This window comes from Salvelinus namaycush, chromosome 14, assembly GCF_016432855.1.
Source record: "Salvelinus namaycush isolate Seneca chromosome 14, SaNama_1.0, whole genome shotgun sequence".
In the NCBI taxonomy this organism is placed as follows: domain Eukaryota; kingdom Metazoa; phylum Chordata; class Actinopteri; order Salmoniformes; family Salmonidae; genus Salvelinus; species Salvelinus namaycush.
In genome coordinates this window covers 7,305,600-7,315,425 of record NC_052320.1, presented here as the reverse complement: position 1 = coordinate 7,315,425, position 9,826 = coordinate 7,305,600, and the positions used below count along the sequence as shown (strand labels likewise).

Here is a 9,826-nt window from a genome sequence, read left to right as displayed (position 1 = left end):
TTCTCCGGGGTCTTCCTGGCCTTCTCTCTACTGGAGATCCTCTCCCAGGGGAGATCCAGCATAAGACTCATGTCCTCTCTGAAGAAGCTGTGATTGCCGTAGTAGATGAGCCCATTGTATATCAGGATCTTCAAACCAGGAACCTCGTAGCACTAAGGAGAGAGAGAGACGCAGCGGTTAGGTTAACAGGACACTAGGGAAAGGGGAAATATTATAATGACACAGGGCGAGACCCAGATGCAGACACAGGAGGCAGATGGTTTGAGTCTCTATTTATTAAACAACAAGGGGAAGGCAAGAGGCAGGTTGAGGACAGGCAAAAGTTCATAAACCAGGTCAGTCCAAACGGTACAGGGCGGCAGGCAGGCTCGAGGTCAGGGCAGGCTGAATGGTCAGGCAGGCGGGCTTAGTGTCAGGGCAGGCAAGAGGTCAGAACCGGGAGGACTAGAAATAAGAGATTAGGAAAACAGGAGCTCGGAAAAACATGCTGGTAAGCTTGACAAGACGAACTGGCAGCAGACAGAGAACACAGGAATAAATACACTGGGAATATTGAGGAAGATGGATGACACCTGGAGGTGGAGACAATCACAATGACAGGTGAAACAGATCAGGGTGTGACAGACATTTTTTTTTTATTTTTATTTTTTTTATTTCACCTTTATTTAACCAGGTAGGCTAGTTGAGAACAAGTTCTCATTTGCAACTGCGACCTGGCCAAGATAAAGCATAGCAGTGTGAACAGACAACAACACAGAGTTACACATGGAGTAAACAATAGACAAGTCAATAACATGGTAGAAAAAAGAGAATCTATATACATGCAGTAATCAGGTTAACAGGACACTAAGGAGAGGGGGGAGAGAGCGAGTCAGGTTAACAGAGCACCCATCCCAAACCTCACTTGTAAGGTGTTTCTTTTTTTTTTTAAAGGGAGGGCAGATGGAACAAGTCACTGCATAAAAAAACAACACTTTAATAACTTAGCAGACGCTCTTATCCAGATTGGCTCACAATAAGCTCATTCAACTGAAGTTAGTTAGCAGGTGTGTGTTCAAAGGGACAAGGTGACAAATCAACATTGATCACTGTCTGACACTATGGTACTGCGTCAAGCATACCTGGAATTACTGCCTTGTGATTAATATTACAGACAGAAAGGTGTCTTCAATCTGTACAGAAGTCCACTCACCTTGTGGTTCTCTAAAGGTCTGTAGATCTGTGTTGCTCACCCTGTCCAGCCCTAAGGAAAACAATATTATTGTGCAAATGTTTACATATATTGTAAGTCTACCAACTTTATGTTTACAATATTGTGAGCTTACTTGGTTGTAACCAGTCATATACTGTTTATCTATCTCTCTCTATGACTCTGGTTATAACAATTCTACCTCTCCCTTTGGCGAGTGTATTAAGCAAGGCAGTCGACCCCCAGCAACAACTGATGATGTGAACGTCGATTAAGGCAGCTGATTCAGAGGGGTTGGGTTAAATGCGGAAGACACATTTCGGTTGAATGCATTCAGTTGTGCAACTGACTAGGCATCCCCCTTTAACCTACTAGTTCATATCATATCCTACAGGACCAACAGGCAGATGAGAGCTACTAATTCATCCCTATGAGAGGTAGTAATTAACACTGCTCTGCTCTAGAGGCCTCAATCCAGGGCGTTGCATCACGTTATTGAAAATCATAATGAACTGGATTATAGTGTTGCTGATTATTATTTTTGCTGATAAATGTACAAATCGAATTAATATAGATTTAATAAAAATAGCTAGATGTACAGTGCATTCGGAAAGTATTCAGACCCCTTGAATTTAAAGCCTTATTCTAAAATTGAAATTGTTTCCCCCCCTCATCATTCTACAAACAATACCCCATAATGACAAAGCAAAAACAGGTTTATAGAAATTAAGCAAATTTATAAAAAAGCAGCAACTGAAAACACATTTACATAAGTATTCAGACCCTTTACTCAGTACTTTGTTGAAGCACCTTTGGCAGCGATTACAGCCTTGAGTCTTCTTGGGTATGACACTACAAGCTTGGCACACCTGTATTTGGGGAGTTTCTCCCAATCTTCTCTGCAGATCCTCTCAAGCTCTGTCAGGTTGGATGTGGAGCGTCGCTGCACAGCTATTTTCAGGTCTCTCCAAGGATGTTCGATCGGGTTCAAGTCTGGGCTCTGGCTGAGCAACTCAACGAAATTCAGAGACTTGTCCCGAAGCCACTCCTGCGTTGTCTTGGCTGTGTGCTTAGGGTCATTGTCCTGTTGGAAGGTGAACTGTCGCCTACTCAGGTCCTGAGCAGGTTTTTAAATCAAGGATCTCTGTACTTGGCTCCGTTCATCTTTATCCTCGATCCTGACTAGTCTCACCGTCCCTGCCGCTGGAAAAACATCCCCACAGCATGATCCTGCCACCACCATGCTTCACCATAGGGGTGGTGCCAGGTTTCCTCCAGACGTGGCACTTGGCATTCAGGCCAAAGAGTTCAATCTTGCTTTCATCAGACCAGAGAATCTTGTTTCTTCCAGAAGGACAACAATCTCTGCAGCACTCCACCAATCAGGCCTTATGGTAGAGTGGCCAGACGGAAGCCACTCCTCAGTAAAAGGCACATGAAAGCCTGCTTGGATTTTGCCAAAAGGCATTTAATGACTCTCAGACCATAAGAAACAAGATTCTCTGGTCTGATGAAACCAAGATGGAACTCTTTGGTCTGAATGCCAAGAGTCACATCTGGAGTATACCTGGCACTATCCCTAAGGTGAACCATGGGGTGGCAGCATCATGCTGTGGGGATGGTTTTCAGCGACAGGGACTGGGAGACTACTCAGGATCGAGGGAAATATGAACAGAGCAAAGTACAGAGAGATCCTTGATTAAAAACCTGCTCCAGAGCGATCAGGACCTCAGACTGGGGTGAAGGTTCACCTTCTAACAGGACAACGACCCTAACCACACAGCCAAGACAATGCAGGAGTGGCTTCGGGACAAGTCTCTGAATGTCCCTGAGAGGCCCAGCCAGAGCCCGGACTTGAACCCAATCTAACATCTCTGGAGATACCTGAAAATAGCTGTGCAGCTACGCTCCCCATCCAACCTGACAGAGCTTGAGAGGAGCTGCTGAGAAGAAATGTGAGAAACCACCAAATACAAGTGTGCCAAGATTGTAGCATCATACCCAAGAAGACAAAGTCTGTAATTGCTGCCAAAGGTGCTTCAACAAAGTACTGAGAAAAGGGTTTGAATATTTACGTAAATGTAATATATATATATTTTTTTTATATATACATTTTCAAAAATGTATAAAAACCTGTTTTTGCTTTGTCATTATGGGGTATTGTGTTTAGATTGATTAGGGGGGAAAACAATTGAATCCATTTTAAAATAAGGCTGTAATGTAACAAAATGTGGAAAAAGTAATGGGGTCTGAATACTTTCCGAATGCACTGTATCCTGCTGGGATGTGGCCAACTATCTCACCATCATAGGCAGACTCGAGGAAGGAGGCATAGGCCATTCCTGTAGCTACTATCACCTGTGAGAGAAAAACCAATATCACATTTAGCTAGAACACACCTAGAAACACATCATCAAAATGACATTATAGCTACATAGAGCTACTTAGAGCACTATAACAGCTAGTAACTATTAACTGTTAATAATTCATTGTGACTGACCGTGAGGATCTCAACAGGGATGGGTGTGTGTGTGTGTGTGTGTGTTTGTTTTCGTTGTGGCTGACCGTCAGGATCTCTACAAGGATGGGTGTGTGTGTGTGTGTGTGTGTGTGTGTGTGTGTTTGTTTTCGTTGTGGCTGACCGTCAGGATCTCTACAAGGATGGGTGTGTGTGTGTGTTTGTTTTCGTTGTGACTGACCGTCAGGATCTCTACAAGGATGGGTGTGTGTGTGTGTGTGTGTGTGTTTGTTTGTTTTCGTTGTGACTGACCGTCAGGATCTCTACAAGGATGGGTGTGTGTGTGTGTGTGTGTGTGTGTGTGTGTGTGTGTGTGTGTGTGTGTGTGTGTGTGTGTGTGTGTGTGTGTGTGTGTGTGTGTGTGTGTGTGTGTGTGTGTGTGTGTGTGTTTGTTTTCGTTGTGACTGACCGTCAGGATCTCTACAAGGATGGGTGTGTGTGTTTGTTTTCGTTGTGGCTGACCGTCAGGATCTCTACAAGGATGGGTGTGTGTGCGTGTGTGTGTGTGTGTGTGTGTGTGTGTGTGTTTGTTTTCGTTGTGACTGACCGTCAGGATCTCTACAAGGATGTGTGTGTGTGTGTGTGTGTGTGTGTGTGTGTGTGTGTTTGTTTTCGTTGTGACTGACCGTCAGGATCTCTACAAGGATGTGTGTGTGTGTGTGTTTGTTTTCGTTGTGGCTGACCGTCAGGATCTCTACAAGGATGGGTGTGTGTGTGTGTGTGTGTGTGTGTGTGTGTGTGTGTGTGTGTGTGTGTGTGTGTGTGTGTGTTTGTTTTCGTTGTGGCTGACCGTCAGGATCTCTACAAGGATGGGTGTGTGTGCGTGTGTGTGTGTGTTTGTTTTTGTTGTGGCTGACCGTCAGGATCTCTACAAGGATGGGTGTGTGTGTGTGTTTGTTTTCGTTGTGACTGACCGCCAGGATCTCTACAAGGATGGGTGTACGATGGCGCTTTCGGAACCTCACGGTGACCGTTTTTACCGGCACCAGGATGGACAGACACCAGGGAGATCAGTAGCTCGGCCATGTTGGTGTGGCGAAGGTTCCCTATGACGGACGCCAGGGTCTGGAGGACACAGAAAGGGGGGAATGTATTACATCAAATCGTATTGGTCACATACACATGGTTAGCAGATGTTATTGCGAGTGTAGTGAAATGCTTGTGCTTCTATTTCTGACAGTGCAGTAATATTTAACAAGTAATCTAACAATTCCACAACAACTACCTAATACACACAAATCTAAGTAAAGGGATGGAATAAGAATATATACAGTTGAAGTCGGAAGTTTACATACACTTAGGTTGGAGTCATTAAAACTCATTTTTTAACCACTCCACAAATTTCTTGTTAACAAACTATAGTTTTGGCAAGTCGGTTAGGACATCTACTTTGTGCACGACACAAGTCATTTTTCCAACAAATGTTTAGACAGATTATTTCACTTAACATTCACTGTATCACAATTCCAGGGGGTTAGAAGTTACCATACACTAAGTTGACTGTGCCTTTAAACAGCTTGGAAAATTCCAGAAAATGATGTCATGGCTTTAGAAGCTTCTGATAGGCTAATTTACATAACTTGAGTCAATTGGAGGTGTACCTGTGGATGTATTTCAAGGCCTACCTTCAAACTCAGTGCCTCTGCTTGACATCATGGGAAAATCAAAAGAAATCAGCCAAGACCTCAGAAAAAAATTTTTAACCTCCAAGTCTGGTTCATCCTTGGGAGCCATTTCCAAACGTCTGAAGATGCCACGTTCATCTGTACAAACTATAGTACGCAAGTATAAACACCATGGGACCACACAAACGTACTTTGGTGCGAAAAGTGCAAATCAATCCAAGAACAACATCAAAGGCCCTTGTGAAGAAGCTGGAGGAAACAGGTACAAAAGTATCTTTATCCACAGTAAAACAAGTCCTATATCGACATAACCTGTAAAGCCGCTGAGCAAGGAAGATGGGAAGTTTACATACACCTTAGCCAAATACATTTAAACTCAGTTTTTCACAGTTCCTGACATTTAATCAGAGTAAAAATTCCCTGTTTTAGGTCAGTTAGGATCCCCACTTTATTTTAAGATTGCGAAATGTCAGAATAATAGGAGAGAACTTCTGACCCACTTGGAATGTGATGAAAGAAATAACTCAATTAGCCTATCAGAAGCTTCTGAAGCCATGACATCATTTTCTGGAATTTTCCAAGCTGTTTAAAGGCACAGTCAATTTAGTGTATGTAAACTTCTGACCCACTGGAATTGTGATACAGTGAAATAATCTGTCTGTAAACAATTGCTGGAAAAATTACTTGTGTCATGCACAAAATACATGTCCTAACCGACTTGCCAAAACTATAGTTTGTTCACAAGAAATTTGTGGAGTGGTTGAAAAACTAGTTTTAATTAATCGAACCTAAGTGTATGTAAACTTCTGACTTCAACTGTATATTAATATTATTATAGGTCTTCTGATCTTGTCCTCCAATCCTCTCCTCGCTTCCCTCTCCTCGCAAGGAATCTGTAGAATATGCTTTTGAGATTCAACCAGAGAGAACTCTGCAACTGCTTCAACATGGGGTAACCAATCAGTCGCTCTAGGGACCTCTCACCATCATGATCCCTGAGAGCAGGGCTACAGCGGAGGTCATCCCAATCCTATGGGTCTCCTAGTCTGCAGCCTCTGGAGTGGAGGAGTTGAGCTGTAGATGGGTGGGCACCAGCTGTTTCACCACCGCAAAGGTACCTGGGACACACAGATACATAAGCTCTCTTGGGTTTCCCACCTCACCTGCACACCTTTTTACCTTGTTTTTATCTGCACTGTTTGTCTTTCACTTGTCTTTTTGTGAATAAATAAAATGAAAACAAAAAAACTAAGATGAGTAACTTTGGCTTTAGCTCAGGTGGCTAACACAGTCTTATGGGCAGAGGAGACCCGGATTCAAAGCCAGTCTGTCACAGCCGCCCTGTGTGTTTTATCCACATACATTTTTCAGGCTCCAGTCCTGGATTAACAATATCAGTGTGTATTACCAGTGGAGACATGTATTCCTGTGCCAAACAGCATGTAGAGGACTACAGGAAAGGAGCAGGTGTAGAGGCCGTAGATAGGCACCATTGATGTCAGTAAGGCAAAGGGCTACAACAGGTTGCCATCACATACGCTTATACCTGTAACTACATAAGTGTTACTTTGATATTGTTGCAAGTAATTCTGCCAATTTTACTACTGTTTTACTACTACTGCTTTCAATGCTGCTAATTTCTTGACCCCATTATCTGAAAAGCCTGGGGGTGTTACATCCATCAAGATGAATTTTTTGCTGTCAAGCTCAGCTGAGAATACATTGTTCATTATGTGTGTGTGAATGGCATATTCACAGAGGGTAAAATATATATTCAAGCTCATCAATTATCTGTTGTGGACAAAAAGTCCATATTTAAAGGTCATCAAAAAGAAAGGAGGACCAAGGCACTCTTCCTACAATTAATTCAAATGTCTTTATTTGTATGGTATGTTCAAAGGGAACAAAGTTTTAAAACTCTGACGCATTTCGGCTGCATGGCCTTCGTCAGGGTATACAAAGAAATGCTAATACAATGTCCTCTTTTGAACAGCTTTTTCCAATCAGCCCTGATAAATGGGAGGCTATTCACAACAAGTGTTCTTTTGACCTAATGCTACTTCTAAATAGAGCACAAGTAGTTCAAACAGAAATTTAAGAAGTAAAAAGGAAAATCACAGAACACAGTGATAATTCTAACAAAGTACAATGTGATGAGATCTTGAAAGATAAAATAGACACATTCACTCTAACATTGAAGCAAGACAAGCTAAGAAACTTTAGAAGAGATGAAGTAGACTATAGAAATGGCAAGGTCTTTGCCTTAAGAAAACCAACCTCCAAGAATTCAGAATCACATCCGCAGAGGAGGAAGCCTAGATCTGTTTCTTTCAACTTTACAAGCAGTGACGATGAGGATTACCCCAGACACTCAGAGGCCAGCTCCTCCCAATATTTTTTAGATCAGGAAGAGGAGCCACGCAGGTTCCCCAACAAGAGAGGGAGAGGACGCAGAAGAGGCCAACACGGAGGGGGAGGAAGAAATCAAAACTATCCAACCACACGGAGCAGGACCAGAACAAGGCTGTGATCAACATTTCTGGAGAACCCCTTTCTGATGATTGCATAAGGGTCTTGTCTAAAGGACTGTCCTTTGCCCCCACATACTCAACTAATGAGTTCAAAACAAAGATTGACCTATTTCGTTTCTACAGGAATATACATCTGAAGGCCAGGTACAAGCAAAACATCTCTCCAACTACAGATGCCAGTGTCTCAGGTCAGGCAGTTTCTGTTCCCTCAAAAACACCTTTTAAGCCCAAGTCCACGTTTTATCCCATCGTCCAGAATGCCACACTAAATACACTTGCCAAGAAGGTGAATTTTGTGATGGAGAATCTGTTTAAGGGTAAATTGACTCTAACCAAACACGACGTAACCTTTCTAAGAAAGAGAGGGATGCAGTTGAATCATTGTACAAAAATGGAGGGATTGTGGTTAAAAAAGCAGACAAAGGTGGCGCTACAGTAGTGTGGAGTAAAGACAAATGTAACAGAAGCCTACTGTCAATTAGACAATGATGAATTCTACCAATCTCTTACCTTCAACCCCACAGAAGACCTAAAAACATAATTGAAAGGGATCCTCACTGTAGCTAAGGAGAATGGTTACATTTCAGACAATGAGTTCAAATTTCTTTTCAATGACAGTATGGCTTCGTTTTATCTTCTTCCAAAAGTCCACAAGAATCTTGAAAATCCCCCAGGCAGACCAGTCATTAGTGGTAATGAAAGTCTGACAGACCCCATCTCTAAGTACATTGATTACTTTATTAAGCCTTTTCTGCTGTCACTCCCAGCCTATCTTCAAGATACCTCAGATGTGTTGAACAAAATTAAGGAATTTAACAATATACGTATAAGCTTCCTTTTTAGTCAGCATGAATGTGGAGTCTCTATACACCACCATTGAACATGAACAAGGAGCAGCTATGCACCATTTCTTGAGTACCCAGCCTGAGACTGAGATGCCTCCCACATAATTCATTGTCTCACTGACTGAATGGACTGTTGATAATAACATCTTTGTCTTTCAGGACGGCTATATTGATGATGTTTGCCTGTTCTGGTCTGGCTCAGAAGATGAACTTATTTCCTTCCACCAATACCTTAACAGCATTAACCCTAACATCAAACTAACTATGGAGTACAGCAAGGATAAAAATACTTTTTTTGGACCTTGACATCAGTAAAAATGACAAAAGTATTTTGCACACATCAATCTTTAGAAAGCCTACAGATGGGAATACCGTTCTGAGGGTGTCACGCCCTGGCCTTAGTATTCTTTGTTTTCTTTATTATTTTAGTTAGGTCAGGGTGTGACATGGGAAGTTTGTGTGTTTTGTCTAGTTTAGGGTGTGTGTATTGTTTAGGGGGTGTTGTATAGTGTATGGGGTTGTGTTCAGGAGAGAGTTCTAGGAAAGTCTATGGTTGCCTGGTTTGGTTCTCAATCAGAGACAGATGTCATTAATTGTCTCTGATTGGGAGCCATATTTAAGGCAGCCATAGGCTTTAGGTGATTGTGGGAGATTGTCTATGTTGAACGTAAGTAGCTTGTGTGTGCACTTTTGTTTGTAGCTTCACGGTTGTTTGTTGTTTTGTATAGTTTGTATAAGTGTTTCGTTTCGTGTTCATCTTCGTCGTAAAATAAAAGAAGATGTATTCATATCACGCTGCGCCTTGGTCCATTCATTCACCTCAAGATGTCCGTGACAGAATCTCCCACCACACATGGATCAAGCAGCGTGAGCGGAACCAACAACAGCGGCAAAGTAACCAGGACTCGTGGACATGGGAGGATGTATTGGACGGCAAGGGTTGCTACACATGGGAGGAGATCCGAGCTGGAAGAGATCGCCTTCCATGGGAACAGCTGGAGGCGATTAGGAGAGCAGAGGCAACCGGAGAGAGGAACCGAAGTTATGAGGGTACGCGACTAGCAAGGAAGCCTGTGAGTAAACCCCAAAAATTTCTTGGGGGGGGGCTAAGAGGTAGT

The 9,826-nt window shown here is 42.7% G+C and overlaps 1 pseudogene; it reads right to left on the bottom strand.

The window, feature by feature from the left end:
• Nucleotides 1–835: 835 nt before the first annotated feature.
• LOC120059585 lies at nucleotides 836–6,355 on the bottom strand (annotated as a pseudogene).
• Nucleotides 6,356–9,826: the final 3,471 nt, after the last annotated feature.